The sequence below is a fragment of the Mesoplodon densirostris genome, chromosome 4 (assembly GCF_025265405.1).
Source record: "Mesoplodon densirostris isolate mMesDen1 chromosome 4, mMesDen1 primary haplotype, whole genome shotgun sequence".
NCBI classification, from domain to species: Eukaryota; Metazoa; Chordata; class Mammalia; order Artiodactyla; family Ziphiidae; genus Mesoplodon; species Mesoplodon densirostris.
In genome coordinates, this window is record NC_082664.1 from 145,869,433 (window position 1) to 145,884,409 (window position 14,977).

The following is a 14,977-nucleotide window of genomic DNA, read 5'->3' on the forward strand; positions in this document are numbered from 1 at the left end:
GTGTGACTCTGCTGCCCTGGGTGGAAACAACCCATCCCTGAGACCATGATAGACCCTGGCAACGTGGCAGCGTGTGGACGGGGAGGAGGAGCGGGCAGTGGGGGGTCTCGAGCCGGGTGGGGTCCATCTGGCATCACAGTCATGGCTGGGCACTCGTGCCATGTGCTCCCACCTGAGTCCGTGGGAAGGTCCTGCCGCCTCCCCTCCTGCCCCAGGTGGGCCTGCGGGTGAACCTAGAGAGGCGGAGGGTGATGAGTGTGGTCAGGGCTCACAACCCAAATACCTAAGGGGCCCATCTGGGAACAAGTGAGTGACCCAGGCCTGATATTTATCAGAACTAGGAACGCAGGCCCGGCTGCACTGGGTGGTTGCCACTCGGCCCAGCTCACCTTGGCTGTGCAGAAACCCTGGCCCATGGGAACATCTTCAGGGCTGTCTCTGCACCACAGGCCACCAGGTTGAGGCCTGTGCCCTACTCCACTTCCTACCTGCCACCTGACTCCTTTCACCTGGGGGCCATGGACCCTTGGCCTGGATATGTCCAAGGACAGATGATTCACTGTCTCCTAAGCACTGCTCAGAGGGAGGGTTGAGGTCCCTGATCTATACACACAGGGTTTCCCCACTGAAGCTTCCAACCAGGATAAATCCAGTGTCACCTCTACATGGTGACCTGTCACCCATCTTCACATCATCTTCATGTCTCCCGTCTCAACCCTGAGTCTCTGACTTTCCAAGTTAAACATCCCCAATTTCTTCAATGTTTTCCCTTATGTGGAGCCTGACCAATTTCCCCTCTGCCCCTCCACCCACCCCAACACTGGCCTCCCCGTCCCTTCTCTGCCCAATTCCCCAGCCCCATTCTCAGAGGACGCTTAACAGATGAGTCAAATAGACACCAGGACTCAGTTGAGCCCAGAGAACCAGCAGGGTCCTCCAGGCCAGGGCTGGCTTTGGAAAGACCTGTACGTTCACGGGGCTCTGGCAGAATGAACTATGACACAGGGACGCGATCACCTCCTGCCCCCTCACCCTGAAGGCATCAAGGGGAATCTGGGGTGTTTGGAAAGGACAGTCTAAAGTGGCCCTGCCTCTCTGAGCTCACCTGGGTCACCTGTGACTCAGACCTGTTTGCTGCTGGAATGAGGAAGGGGTTGGAAAGGGCGCCCGCCCCTCTCAAACCCCGTAGCCTTCCCTCCTTCCCTCCCTCCTCCGCCCACAGCCCAGCCCGAATGGAGAAAAGAGCTTCTATGCAGGGAAAGGATTCTCTACCCTGACCTGCTAACTGTCTTCAGGTACACATCCCAGCCCTGCTCCCCAGAGCCCGGCCCCATCCAAAGATCTTGGAAGGTGAGGATGCCGCCCAGTCTGGTTCCAGGAGTGGTACGAATGCTGCCTGCTTCCTGCCCAGAGTGCTGCGGGCTGAGCCTGGCTCCACGCCCAAGAACCTTACTCACTCGTGGAACAATTTCTCCTCTATATGGAAAGAACATATGCTTTTCCTGCTGGGGGTTGAGAGGGTTTGAGTAGCTTTGCTGAGACGTGGAAGAAAAGGCAAACGCTGGCCTGGGCCCAGCACCCTGAGTTCAAGCGATGTGCTGTTTCCTGGCAGAACCTCTGGCCTCTGTTCCCAGGTGCTGGGGAGCCCAGGGGATGCTGTTGGGGACCTGAGTTTAGGGCACTAAGCTGGTCCCTCGCTCAAGACTGGACATCCTCACCTCTTCATTGCCCTGCCCATCCCCCCAGTGTTTAGGGCTCAGACAGAGGCAGAGGTGTACAGACTCCGCCCTGCCAGCCAGTCCCAGCTCTGCTCCCGAGGTGTCCTCCAGTGGAGGCGGGAGCAGTTCTGCTTGACGGACCCCCACCCAAGACCCTCCGTCTGCAGGAAGAGCTCAGGCTAAGGGGGAGCTGGCCGGGCCTGGAGGTTCAGAGTTAACTGCACCCGGGACTCACTGGAGTCTACGGAAAGGAGGGGCAGACTTTTAATAAAAATTCTTTCTATGTGAGCTAGCATCTTTCCTCTAAGGGAAGGAAAAGGCTGGAAGACAGCGACCACGGCTGAAGCTCCCCTGCCATCTGGAAGCCCCAGGAGCCTGGCCCGAGGTGCAGCCGAGGGAAGGGCGGGACCTGGTGGGCAGAGGGCTGGAAGCCAGGCCCTGCTCAGTGGTTTCCGGGCTGGGAGGTCCCGAGTGCTAGTCCTGCTGAGGTTCTTGTTCCTGATCTGTAGATTGGGGGTAATAATAACCCTCCCAGTGTTAGTGTGAGGGTCAGAGACAATGAAGTGGAGGGGTGGTCACAGAGGCTTGCCCAGTGAAAGGCAGCCTTGGACAAAGGTGTACTTGTGATACATTCATCCCTCTCACCTGGACGCCTGCCATAAGCTTCCAGCTGATGCCTCTATTTCCATCCTTTCCCTCAATTTCTCTTTGGACTGAAAAACTAAGATACCTTTGACAGCTTCTCTTAAGATGAAACACAAACTCCAAAGCGTCACCTCCAAAGCCCGGTATGCTCTGAGCCCTTTCTACTTCTACAGCCTAATCACTTCCCTCTCTCCAGGCACTGAGAACTCTTCCAATTCCTCTTTGTCATCTCAGGGCCTTTCCCCTTACGTGCCTAACCTGCCCCCCATCCCTGAACTGAGACCAGAGGACAGCCTGGCACAATTAGTACTGTGCTCAAGCAATGCTACTGTAAGCCTCAGTTTCCTCATCCAGAAAATGGAAATAATAGCACTTGCTTTTAGACATGAAGATTCTTGATTATTCCCTGCAGAAAAGCTCTCTGGCAACTTAAGCAGAGAACAACTATACTAGAAGGATGCTGGGTAGCTTGGAGAATTATTAGGGAGGGACCAACCTGAGAACAGTCTCAGACCAGGAAGGAGTGGTGCTGGGCAGGCTGGTCCAGGCACCTTGGCCATTGGAAGCACACACTGGATGCTAGCTACTTCAAGCCCCAGCAGAAGGAATTCTGATGTGACCTGATGTCTGTGTGTCACCTGTTCCTTATGTGTGTGTCCAGGCCCCACTTGTGCGTCGGGTCATATATTTGTTTGGCCTTTTAAGTTTCTTATTAGGGTGAGGCCCAGTCTCTCACAAAGACTCAAAAGAGGGAGGCATCCTCAAATACGGTGGGGAATTCAGGTTCTCAATGGATCCATGCAGGGAGGTATGCATCACACAATACCTTGGAGTTGTTAGGAGGATGAAATGAAATAACACACGAATCACTGATTCTCAAACATTTTCCCTAAAGGCAGAAGGGCTAGAATGTATAGGTCAGGAGGTCCAGCCTGGATCCTCAGGCTGTACTCTTGTGCTATATACAGTCAGCAAGCATCTGCCATGTTCCAGGCCCTCTTCTCAGCACTGAGAATATATTAATGAACAAAAGAGACAATACCCTTACTTGGTGGATCTATATTCTAATGTTTATCTTTGAAGTCTCCTGTTTTACTTGAAAGTAAATGTAGAGTTTTCCGTTCTATTTTATGAGGGCCATAATAATATACTCATATCAGGCTTACTTCAAGACAAAAGTTATGGCTTCCTACTAATGGGCTGCTGGCTGACCCGCCCTATTTACTTGAAGATATAGAAAATGTTGTCTTTATGTGCCTATATTTGAGCAAGTTCCAATTGACAACAGGAACAAAGCTTAAACTGAGTTTGGGGGGAAGAAGAAAGCTGGGGTGCCATTGTGTTGTGGTAGGGGGCAGAGGGTGAAAGAAATGTTGGAGGAATCTGGGGCCCTGCCAGCCTCTGCCAGGGTCCAGACACAGAATATTCTGGAAGTGCCTCCTTCTGCCCAAAGCGACAGAAAGAACCACAAGCTCTTTCTTTTTGCATAAGGAGTGGTCCCAGACTAGCAGCAAGAGTGTTACTGGGGGCAATGGTCTGGGCTGATGGGCAGCTGGCCCCAGCTCAGCATGGACTTGGACCACTGTGGTCACCAGGTGGCCTGAGGGATGTTGTGCTGCTGGCAGCAGTGGGCAGCAGGGAGCCTGAGGGGTAGGCCGGCTGCAGCTGGGACAAGGGGAGTGACTTCCCTTGGCAGTAGTATTAAGAGGGTGTCATTGGCCCTGAGGCTTGTCAGGGCCAATGTAAGGAGGGAAGGAGGCCCAGAGGGACCCACACTCCCACCCCATGAGCAGCCTGGTTGCCCAGATGGGTGGTTTTGGAGAACTTTGTTTCCTGAGGAAGCTCACTCTCCTTCCAGGCAAAGCACTAGACCATTTTATGGGAAACAGATGCTGGTTGGAGTGGAGGTGAGGGGATGGGCTTGGCCTGAGCGTCCACTCCCCATCTCCCCACCCCTGGTCAGAAGCAGACCCAGAAAAGGCCAACTAGGACAAACCCTCACCAGTCCAGCTGTCTCTGGAAGAGACCTCAGATTACAGCTCACATGTTTTGTCAGCTAAGAAAGGGTCCATGAGGACTTGGGCTGCAGCTGGGCTGTTGTTGACACAACAATTATAAGAGGTCACACATGTCGTGCTCACTGCAGGTCAAGCATTGCTCTGGATTCATTTGTTCTTCCCAGCAGCCCTATGAATTATGTACTCACTGTCCCCATTTTCACAGGCACAGAGAGGTTAGCTGGCCCAAGAGCATACAGGTAGTAAATGGCAGAGCTGGGATTTGAACCCAGTCATGTGGGTTTGGATCTTAAACTTTGCTTGGCATTGACCTTGAAATTTATACCCAAAGGGAGAGAGTAGCCAATACTTTTTTGTACAAAATGTCTGATTAGGTGACTTATTACCTCTATTTCATTTCATCTTCAGGGATACTATTATAGTCATCCCCATTTTATAGATGATGAAACTGAGGCTCAGAGAGTACATTATGTAATTTAAACAAGGTCACACAGCTACTCCCTGACAGAGCCTGGGTTTGAATACAGGTCTGTCTCCTTGCAAAGCTCAGCAGGTAATAGAACCTTGGTAAATGCTGAGCCCTTTCCCTCTTCTCTTGGTTCCAGGAGTCATCTCCTTGCTCCTGTGTGTCCTGCTGTGACTGCAGTGCCCCACCCAGAGGTCCTGCAGCAGCGCTCCCATGTCAGCCAGACCACTTCCCATTGGCAAGCCAGCCAGAAAATGCCAGAAGGAGTGTGGAGATTTTCGGCAGGGGCTGATTGGAACCTCACCATCCTCTTTCCACTCATCCGCTTCTGCACAGGGACCTTCAGACAGGAGCCAGCCACACAGACAAGGGCTGCATGGATTGGCAGCCAGCACTGCTGCCCCCAACCAGGGCAGAGAGCCAGGTGCCCGAGGCCGCAAGAGAAAAGGGGCCCTCTTCTCTCCACTCAAAGGTAAATTGAGGAAGGCCAGCTCCGTGATTTTTCCAAGAAGCTGGTCCAGAGCCAGAAAATGGGAACATCTGTGCCCTGGACTCCGTTTTGGACGCGGCTCAGGCCACAGTCTGGGGCTGGCGTCAGCTGGAGTCATCGCTGTGTGGAGGAGGCTCCACCCACTGGGTGGGGCGGCTCTGGCCGCTGCCCCGCAGACAGGGAGCCCAGGCTAGACAGGGAGCCCAGGCTAGGCAGAGAGCTAGGAAAGGGCCTGAGCCTTGGAACCGGGGGACTTGTCCATCAGCTGTGTGTGCTAAAGGGCTGGGGGAGGCCCTGACCACCCAGCAGGTGGGCTTGGGTGCCACAGATCCCCTGCCCCAGACCCTGGGACCTAAGGGGCCTCCCATCCCTCTGCCTTTGCAGACAGGCATGTGTGGGCATCTTTCAGCTCCTCCCCCAGCCTGTCCATCAAGGCTACAGGGAATATGGAGACCATCTGGCCAACTATCCTTTCCCTGACCCTTCTTCTCCACATGGTATATTTTTCAAACTTAAATTTTGTTGTCTTAAAAAGTAATTTCCTGGGCTTCCCTGGTGGCGCAGTGGTTGAGAGTCCGCCTGCCGATGCAGGGGACACGGGTTTGTGCCCCGGTCCGGGAGGATCCCACATGCCGCGGAGCGGCTGGGCCCGTGAGCCTGCGCATCCGGAGTCTGTGCTCCGCAACGGGAGAGGCCACAGCAGTGAGAGGCCCGCGTACCGCAAAAAAAAAAAAAAAAAAAGTAATTTCCTTACATGTTTCAAAATCAAAATGCTCTAAAAAGCCATACAGTGAGAAACCTTGCTTCTACCTGAGGCTCCATCCACTCTCCCCTCATCTCCCTTCTCCCATCAGTACCAGGTAACTGCTCCACAGCACTCACGGGAGTCCTTCCCGTGCTTCTTGATGCAGATCAAGTTTATACCGGTTAATTTTTTTTCTCCCCATTTTGTTACATACAAATAGCATGCTAAACATCATTTTGTATCTTACTGTTTTGAGTAAATATATCCTGGAGATATTTCCTTATCATTATTTTGAGAGCATCCTCATTTTTCCCAGCTGTATAGTACTCCCTCTTCTGTCTGTACCTTGGTTTATGAACCAGCATCCTAAAGATGAGCAATGGTTGTGTCCAATCTTATTTTCAAATGAGATCTTGGGCGGAGCTTGATTCGTGCCAGGCTGCTCGGGGTAGAGAAGGTGCTGGGTGAGGCCAACACCCTACTTGCTACCCCACTGCCTCACCAGAACCCTAGCGCTCCAGACCATGATTTTAGCCCAATCTGCTCACCTTATGAGTGGGAAACTGAGGCTCAGAGCAGGGACTAGACTCACCTGTGGTCATGAGTTACCCTGGGGCAGAATTGGAACCAGAAACCAGATCTCTTGGGCTCTGCCTTCCAGACTACTCATAGTTCATCCCCAGGGGGACCAGACCAGGGCAGTGGGGCCACTTCACCAGAGGCAGGACCACGTGCGACTGTGGACCCAGCCGAGGACCCTGGATCTGCCTCTCTCTCACTCTGGACTTCCATTTCCTCTTGCTCTGCTTGGGATCAGCCCCTCTGTATCCCAGCGGAAAGGACTTTGCTTTCCCTAAAGGAACACGAGGTCCCCAAACAGGGCGAGAGCACTGGGGCTGCTGAGCTGGACTCTGAAGAAGTGGGAAGTCAAGAATGTGCAGGAACAAGGGCGTCTGGGGGACCTCAGACTGGGGAGGTACCTGGAAGCAGTTTGTGATTTTGAAAAGAATCACTGGACAGTCTGACCACCGGTAAGTGACTGAGGAAACTCATGTTGTGAAAGAGAAGTATGTTTACTGCCAAGCAGGAGGTGGTGAAGGAGGGTGTGTCTAATCAGGAAGGACGTAACCAATAAACAGGACACAGCAGCCAAGAGGGAAACAAGCAGATGGTGGACAGAGGGGAGGGAGCTGGCTTCCACCTCCACATCTGAGTCTCCCAGACTGGCACAGTCCAGGGGCACCGGGAAGAGGCAGGGTTGGGAGGGGACCAGGGATCTCTGGCACCGCTCCCCACATCTTGTAGATGAGGAAACTGACTCACCCAGCAGTGAGTGACCTCCTCAGGGTGACGTGGCAGGTTTGTGGCAGAACTAGGGTGGATGGGGCATAAGCCCAGCCTGGAGGAAGCTGCTGCCACACTTGTAACAAGCAACATGGGGCAGTGGAAAGGCAGCCGGCCTGGGAACCAGGAAACCTGGGTCCTGTCTTTGACTCTGCCATACACGGGGTGACTCTGGACAAATCCTGCCCCCTCTCTGGGGTCCAGCCGCACCCTCTCTGTGACAAGAGGGTTGAACTAAGCAGAGGACCTTTAAATTTTCTTTTGAGGTCCATAGTGAGAGGACTGGACCTTGCTTTGGAATTGTGACAAATGACCCTTAACCCCCACCAAATAAGAGGGATGGAGTTGCTGCCCTCATGAACCATGAGGCTTGGACAATGGGCGCCTCAGGTGAGCACATCCTTGGCAATTCTTTTACTAAACCACAGAGACATTTCCATCCTCCTGGGCAGTGAGGTCCCAGGGCTATGTTCAATTTGATTCTGGAAAATAGAAGAATATGACATTCCTGCACACAGACTGGGGGGAGGTCAATGCATACTAGCTTTTGTTGATGAAAAATTAATCAATAGTCAATCTAAGAAAGAAATGGACAATTTTATTTGAGCCAACCTGAGGAATATGACCCAAGAGACAGTCTTTCAGAGGGCTCTGAGAACTGTTCTGAACAGGTAAGGCAGGAGCCCAGTATGTATGTGATTTGGGGGAAGGAGTACATGCAACCAGTCACATATCTTGGCAAAGTTATTGCTCTTCGAAAGGACCAGAGACCATAATTAATGTTTTTAGTGCTTTTCTAAGTATGGGAAGATGCAAGAAACTGGGTTCACAAAAGTATCTCCTGAAAAACTCTGGCTATCTGACGGCCAGTTCTGCCAGTGTTCCCAGAACACTGTGTCTCATTCTGATGTTCGACATAAATTCCCTTCAGGGTGGATGTAGGTCAGCGACTGCAGTGGCTAATGACTTCATTCTTGCAGAACTGGGTGGTGGGCAACATTTTTTATTTCACAATCCTCTCCCTTTCGGCCTTAATTTTGACCAGGGTTTGGGAGGCATTTCATCGCAAATTTGTCCCAAGGTGCTAGGAATGCCCATTTCAGGGCACTCAAGGTGCTGTTACTCACCTAGTCCTGGTAACAGTAGCCAAAATCCTCTGGACCAGCCGTCTTACTAGTCTGTCAGCTCCAGGAAATGGTTCCCTCCTGTTGCTTCTTTCCAAGTCTAGAGTGTCACTATTATAATCATGGATCTTATAAACTATACATAGGTTCGATCATTTTAAGTCACCTGGTCATCATTATTTTTATCAGAGGCTCAATCACACATTTGTTAATGCAAGAAACAATTATCTTGTAAAAAAGGCAGATTGCAAATAATATAGCTAGTGACATTAATGAGGTCATAAGTAAGTAGTGTTATCTTCTAAGGAGTTACATGGCTGAGGCCAGAAGAAGAAAATTGCTCTTTATGGTGGAGCAGGTATTTCTGCCCTTAGGGAGGTCTGGTTAACACATAATGCAGATACACAATGCACACCAGAGGGGAGGGAGGAGGCCCAAATGGGCAGAGAAAATTTTTATGTTGAAATTTTTCTTGTCTTGCCTTAAAATATGAATTTTATTGCATTGCTTCTTAAGATTTGCCTGTCATGGGGACCCCCTCCTGGGAGCTCTCCCCCTCCACCTAACCTGCCACTAGGTGAAGATCACATGCTTCATCCCAGTACAGGAGTGAATGGCAGCCGTGGGGGTCCTTCCTCTGCCCCTCCCCCAACAGCTCTGCTTGCCTGGCCCCTCTGGGCCTGGCGACTCAAAAGATGCTGAGGCTTTGTGACTGAGAACAGGAGAGGAAGAAGGCTTTGGTGTCTTCACAACCACCAGTCACTGTAAAGGGCTGATGGTGCCAATGCCGGCGTGCACACGGACATACATGCACATACACAGGCAAACACGCACACTGAGCAGGCAGACGGGCACACACCTTTAAAGAGAGGCATCCAGGGGCTGGCAGAGGCCTTTTAAGAGTTAGGGAACAGGATGTTGGGCATTGGCATGGGGCCCAACCTCTAGTTTCCCAGGGATGGGCCACTCCCTAAGCTCTGGCTCAGGTGTGGGTGTGGAGACAGTGGGAGGGGCTCCCATAGAAGGTGGTTTGGGTGAGGAGGGAAATCTGCTAGGCCTCTTGTGAGATCTAGGCAAATTTGGGTCAATTAGAATCTGTTGATTTGGGGGGGGGGGGGTTGGTTTTTTGTTTTGTTTTGTTTATCTTTATATTGAGGTTAAAAAAAACTACGTATGTGAGAAGGGACAAGGCTTTTCTCTATGACTGACAGCAGGGGCTGATGCAAACCAGAAGCTCCTGGAAATAAGATATATATATACATACATTTATACATTCATATAGATCACCTTATTCATGAGTCCCAGAGAAGCACAAAGCAGCAGAGAAAGCAACTGGCACACAGAAACACACCTCTGTGTGCTCCACCCAGTCAAGCCATGCAATTCCTTTCACTATGGTAGAAGCGATCCCCACCTTCCAAAGCCACCCTTCTGAAAAAACAAAAAATGAAAAGAAACTTCCACTTTAGGAATAGGGCTATTCACAAATTTTTGCCCTCCTGACCAGAAAAAGAAAAAGAAAACAACAACAAAAAACCAACCTAACGTCACCTTTAAGGCTGGCAGTGGCCATTTTCTTCGCCCTGCAGAGGCAGGACATGCTGTTTGTTTTTTTTTTATAAATTTATTTTTTTATTTGTTTTTATTTTTGTCTGTGTTGGGTCTTCGTTGCTGCGCATGGGCTTCACTAGTTGTGGCGAGTGGGGACTTCTCTTCATTGTGGTGTGCGGGCTTCTCATTGCAGTGGCTTCTCTTGTTGCAGAGCACGGGCTCTAGGCTCACGGGCTTCAGTAGTTGTGGCACGCGGGCTCAGTAGTTGTGGCACATAGGCTTAGTTGCTCCATGACATGTGGGATCTTCCCAGACCAGGGCTCGAACCAGTGTTCCTTGCATTGGCAGACGGATTCTTTTTTTTTTTTAAAGGGAACGCTATTTATTTATTTATTTATTTATTTATTTATTTTGGCTGTGTTGGGTCTTCGTTTCCATGCGAGGGCTTTCCCTAGTTGCAGTGAGCGGGGGCTACTCTTCATCGCGGTGCGCGGCCCTCTCACTGTCGCTGCCTCTCTTGTTGAGGAGCACGGGCTCCAGACGTGCAGGCTCAGTAGTTGTGGCTCACGGGCCTAGTTGCTCCACAATATGTGCGATCCTCCCAGACCAGGGCTCGAACCTGTGTCCCCTGCATTGGCAGGCAGATTCCCAACTACTGCGCCACCAGGGAAGCCCCAGACATGCTGTTTTGAACACTGAGGCAGGAGAGCAGTGTTTTGAACACTGGCCCTCACAAATACTTCAGACAGTTGTCTTCAAGACCCTGTGGTTCTTCACCAGCTCCTTTTTTGATTCCTCTGAGAGTAGCTGGAATGAAAGGCATCCACCCTTTGCTTCCTCTAAATGGCCTCTAGGCAGTGGGTTTTAGTAAGCCTGCAAAAATTCTGGAGCCAACCTCAGGTGGTGCTGAGCACGAGGTGGGGCCTAGTGGTCCAAGTCTCTGCTTTAAGTCTCCCACCCACTGGGAATTATTGACCACTAGAGGTTTTTTATTTTTTAACTTAAAGGGGAGGTGCACTGTACACCCTCCTCCACTGGAAGAAAGGAGGCCCAGTGCCTAGCTACCCACCCCACACCCCAAACCCGCACACACACACCCCAACGAAGGCACAGCCAGAAGCACAGGCATGCTTTGGCTGTGAGACCCCTCCGGAAGCCCAGGGTGTGAACAGCTGCACAGAGGGCTGTGTGATGTGGAGTCAGCACCTTAGGAGGTGGGAGCGGGGCAGTGGGCAGAGAAGGAAGAAGCTCAGGGTCCGAATGGATCAGAAGAAGGAAAAGGGGAAGAGGTGGTCCGGACACAGGAGACGAGAAAACAAAGATGACCAAAAATGGGCCCCAAAGTAGAAAACGTAGAAAAGATGAGAGCAGTGAGAGAAAGAGGCAAAACAGGATCTGGGCAACCACAGAACAGGAAGGAGACAGAGCAGGAGGAGGGAAGGAAACAGAAAAGAGAGCGAGATGGTTGGGGAAGGATGTGAGCAGGGAGAGAGGGGAGCCAGGAAGAGGACATCAGAGGACGTCAGGGCTCGGTGTAGAAACCTCCATTGACAAGAGGGAATCGGGAAGCCCTGTGCAGAGCCTCAGAACCTGATAAAGAAAACTGGCGGGCCAAATACACCAGGTCAACCACATAAATCAGCAGGTTGATGGCTGTCAAGATGGCCATAGGCAGTCACGGTTCCCAGACGCACACACAAGAGGTGAGTCTATCACGGCAACTCACATCACTGGACTGCTGGGGCTGCCCGCCGAACTTCTCCACGAACTGGTAGAGCGGCCAGAGGACCACAGCGGAGGTGTAGAGGAAGACGGGGAGCAGGGTGAGCCCCAAATGGAAAATGGGGGAGGGGATAGGAAGCCTGTTGTTCCAGTTGCACCAGTTCAGCAAGATGGCCGTGGTTGCCAGGAGGAAGCAGATGGGGTACACGGCCACGCATCACACCAGGGCCGGTTGCTGCTGATACAGGTAGGGGCTGCTGATGAAAGCGAAGATGACACAGGCCATGAAGATCTCCAGCCTGTTGAGCAGGCCAGGCAAGGTGAGCATATAGCAGGAGAACTCACCAGTCAGGGCACAGGTCCCAGGCCACTTGGGTGGCATAAGCCACAGAAACCATCCAGGAGAATGCAGTGGCAGCGATGGTGTGGTCCTGAAAGGGGCTGTGAGGCAAGAACTGGAGGTAGGTGATGGCAAAGACGATGGAGGCCGAGAGGCATAAGAGGGTGGCATGGCAGGCACAGGTAACAAGAAGGCTGTCCCAGAAGAGGTGGAGGCGGGACTGGAGCCCACGTAACCAAACTATGAAGATGTTAAGGTCACAACGAAGCAGAAGCACCAAACATGGACCAGTTACCCATGGCCCCCCTCCAGGTGCCCACACTGGCCACCAGGGAGACGGCCACACAGGTGGAGAGCAGCTGCAGCAGGCTGAGGAAGTAGCCCATGATGGTCAAAGAGCTGAGGACAATCATGTGGAGGTCGTGATGGTCGTGCAGGTCTATGTTCTCGATACGGCAATGGTCTTAGCTGAGGACCCGCCAGTGAAAAATCCAGCTCTGGAGTCAGAATCCTGGAAAAGGCTCAGGGGCCTGTGACGGCTGAGGCTCAGGATCAGTGGAGTTTGAACCAATGACCCAGACACTTGGGTAACAGCACAGCTACTCCAGAATGATTCTCCCCACCCATCATCCTTGGCCTTCTCAGGAGACTTGTCTTATCCCAAAGCTCACAGCCATGTTTGGTCTGGCCTCAAACCATGAACATTTGTTTAATCTCTTTGAGCTGTGTGCCATTATCTACGCAGACGGGATGCTTAGGATGGTCCTTATCTACAATCCCAACCCTTCAAGGCTCTGAAAATGGACAAAGAATTTTTAAAAAATTCATTTGGTAACAAAATTTGACCTGCACAGATGTGAGATAATTTATGTTTTTTATTTATTTCACTTAGTGTGAATGCTCAAAAGCTCGGTGGCAGAAACAGTAATGTGTTTGATTACAAGGTGCTTTCAGACTCCAGTGGGGTGTTATGTCCTATAGAGTAGATACACCATGTTGCATGATTGAAGCTGAAAAATTCTGAATTCTGGATCATATCTGACCTGAAGTGTTTCAGGAAAAGGATCGTGGATTATACTGCTAACCGCGTTTTACAGATGAGAAAACTAAAGCTCAGGGACTTCAGTACTTCCCTAAGATTGCATGGCTAGAAAGTGGGAACCCCAGATAAAAGTGCCATAGCTGTGAGTTTGAACCTTTTGCTCTACAGCCCAGCATTTCAGCAGGGCATGTGGGTGGGAGCCCAGGACCAAAGCTCAGGCTCTGGGACCCAGGACACACCTTCAGGGCCATGGGCTCCTTCCACAGCAACCTGAAGAGACATGTGTCCCGGCCTTTCCTCCCTGCAGCCGTCACTAGAAGCAGCTGCCATCTGAGGCGACCCAGCCCCACCCGGTGACCCAGCAGCTTCAGGGGTGAACAGAGATAAGCCATGGCGTAAGAGCAAGGCAGAGGGGACAAGATGATATGGGAAGTAGGGACTGTTTGAATCCCACTCCCCACCCCCCAATTTTGCCTTAACATGTGACTCTTCTCCATTTGGGAAAAAAGACACCAACCCAGCATTACTCCAAGGTGGAGCATCCTGGGGGAACCACAGAATAAATTAACATATGTTTGGCTTTTAAACTCTAAAGCTGCCATCCAGGTGCGAGTCTGGAATGATCTAGCAATAGTCCTACCTGAGCGAGGATTTTTCTGGCCTGGGAGAGTGGTTAGCAGCTTCCAAGCTGGAAAGAAGGGAGTGGAAATGGACAAGGATGTTGCGTCTGGATGCTGATGTGGAGCCTTTCAGGGCATCCCAGGGAGGGGGTGGAGGATGAACAGATTATAAGCCCCCTCTTAGGGGTAGGAGCTGAAAGAGGAGGCACCTGCTGGCCCTCTAGCAGGTGACAGCCCTGAGGATGCACTTGGGACTGGGGCGGGGGCGGCAGAGTAGAGATGAGCTGGGGAGGTTTCCGGGGTCTGAGTGGCTCCGAGGCAGCCCAGTAGGTGTCTTCTGACCCAGAAGGGATGCAGGCATGGAGCCAACCTTCCCCATGGAGGAGGGTCCTGGAGTGGAACTGAAAGAGGGAGAATGGGGGCCTAAAGGGGTTTCAGGGTTGGGACAGGGGACACGTGGCGAGCGTGGCAAGGACCATGGAGACCAGGGAATCGCCCAGGTCACCTGCCCAAGACAGTCCCGCCTGCAGGGCTGCAGTCCTGCCTCACACAGGGCCTCCTGCAAAGGTCCCAGGGTATGGGGGGCTGAGAGCTCCTCCCCGGCCCGCTCCCTCCTCAGGGACAGCTGCCCTGTTTCAAAGGGACTATTGGCCGAGAGGTGCCCCCAGGGCTTAAGGATCAGCACCCTGAGCCCGCAGCCAGCTTCCTGCCATCAGGGGCCTTGTCACCTTTGCTAATAATAAACCCTGGGAAAAGCTGTGGCTAGAAAGAGAAACACAGGGCAAACCCCGAGAACCTACCTGGACTCACAAGGCTCCTTCAGCCCCAGTTGCCAGTGGAGCCCTGGAGCCTGCTGGCCTTCCCGTGGGCACTGCCAGGGGTGGGAGGAGGGGCACTGGCTCTGAGGGAAGCTGGGGATGTCATGCTGTCTGTCCCCGAAGTTGTTCCCAACTTACCTCCACAAAGTGAGGGCTTAGGGCTAAATGACAACTTTGGACCAATTTAATGCCACAGAAGCAGAACTTGGAGAAGGAGAGGCACGGGGGTTCCAGCTATGTGACCCTGGGTAAGGCATGTGCCCTCTCTGGGCCGCAATACCTCCAACTGTAAAGCAACAGGTTTGCCTGAGTTTCCCACCAGCACCTCCACCAT

At 52.1% G+C, this 14,977-nt stretch overlaps 1 pseudogene; it reads right to left on the minus strand.

The window, feature by feature from the left end:
* Positions 1-11,623: 11,623 nt before the first annotated feature.
* LOC132488186 (myeloid-associated differentiation marker-like) lies at positions 11,624-14,977 on the minus strand (annotated as a pseudogene).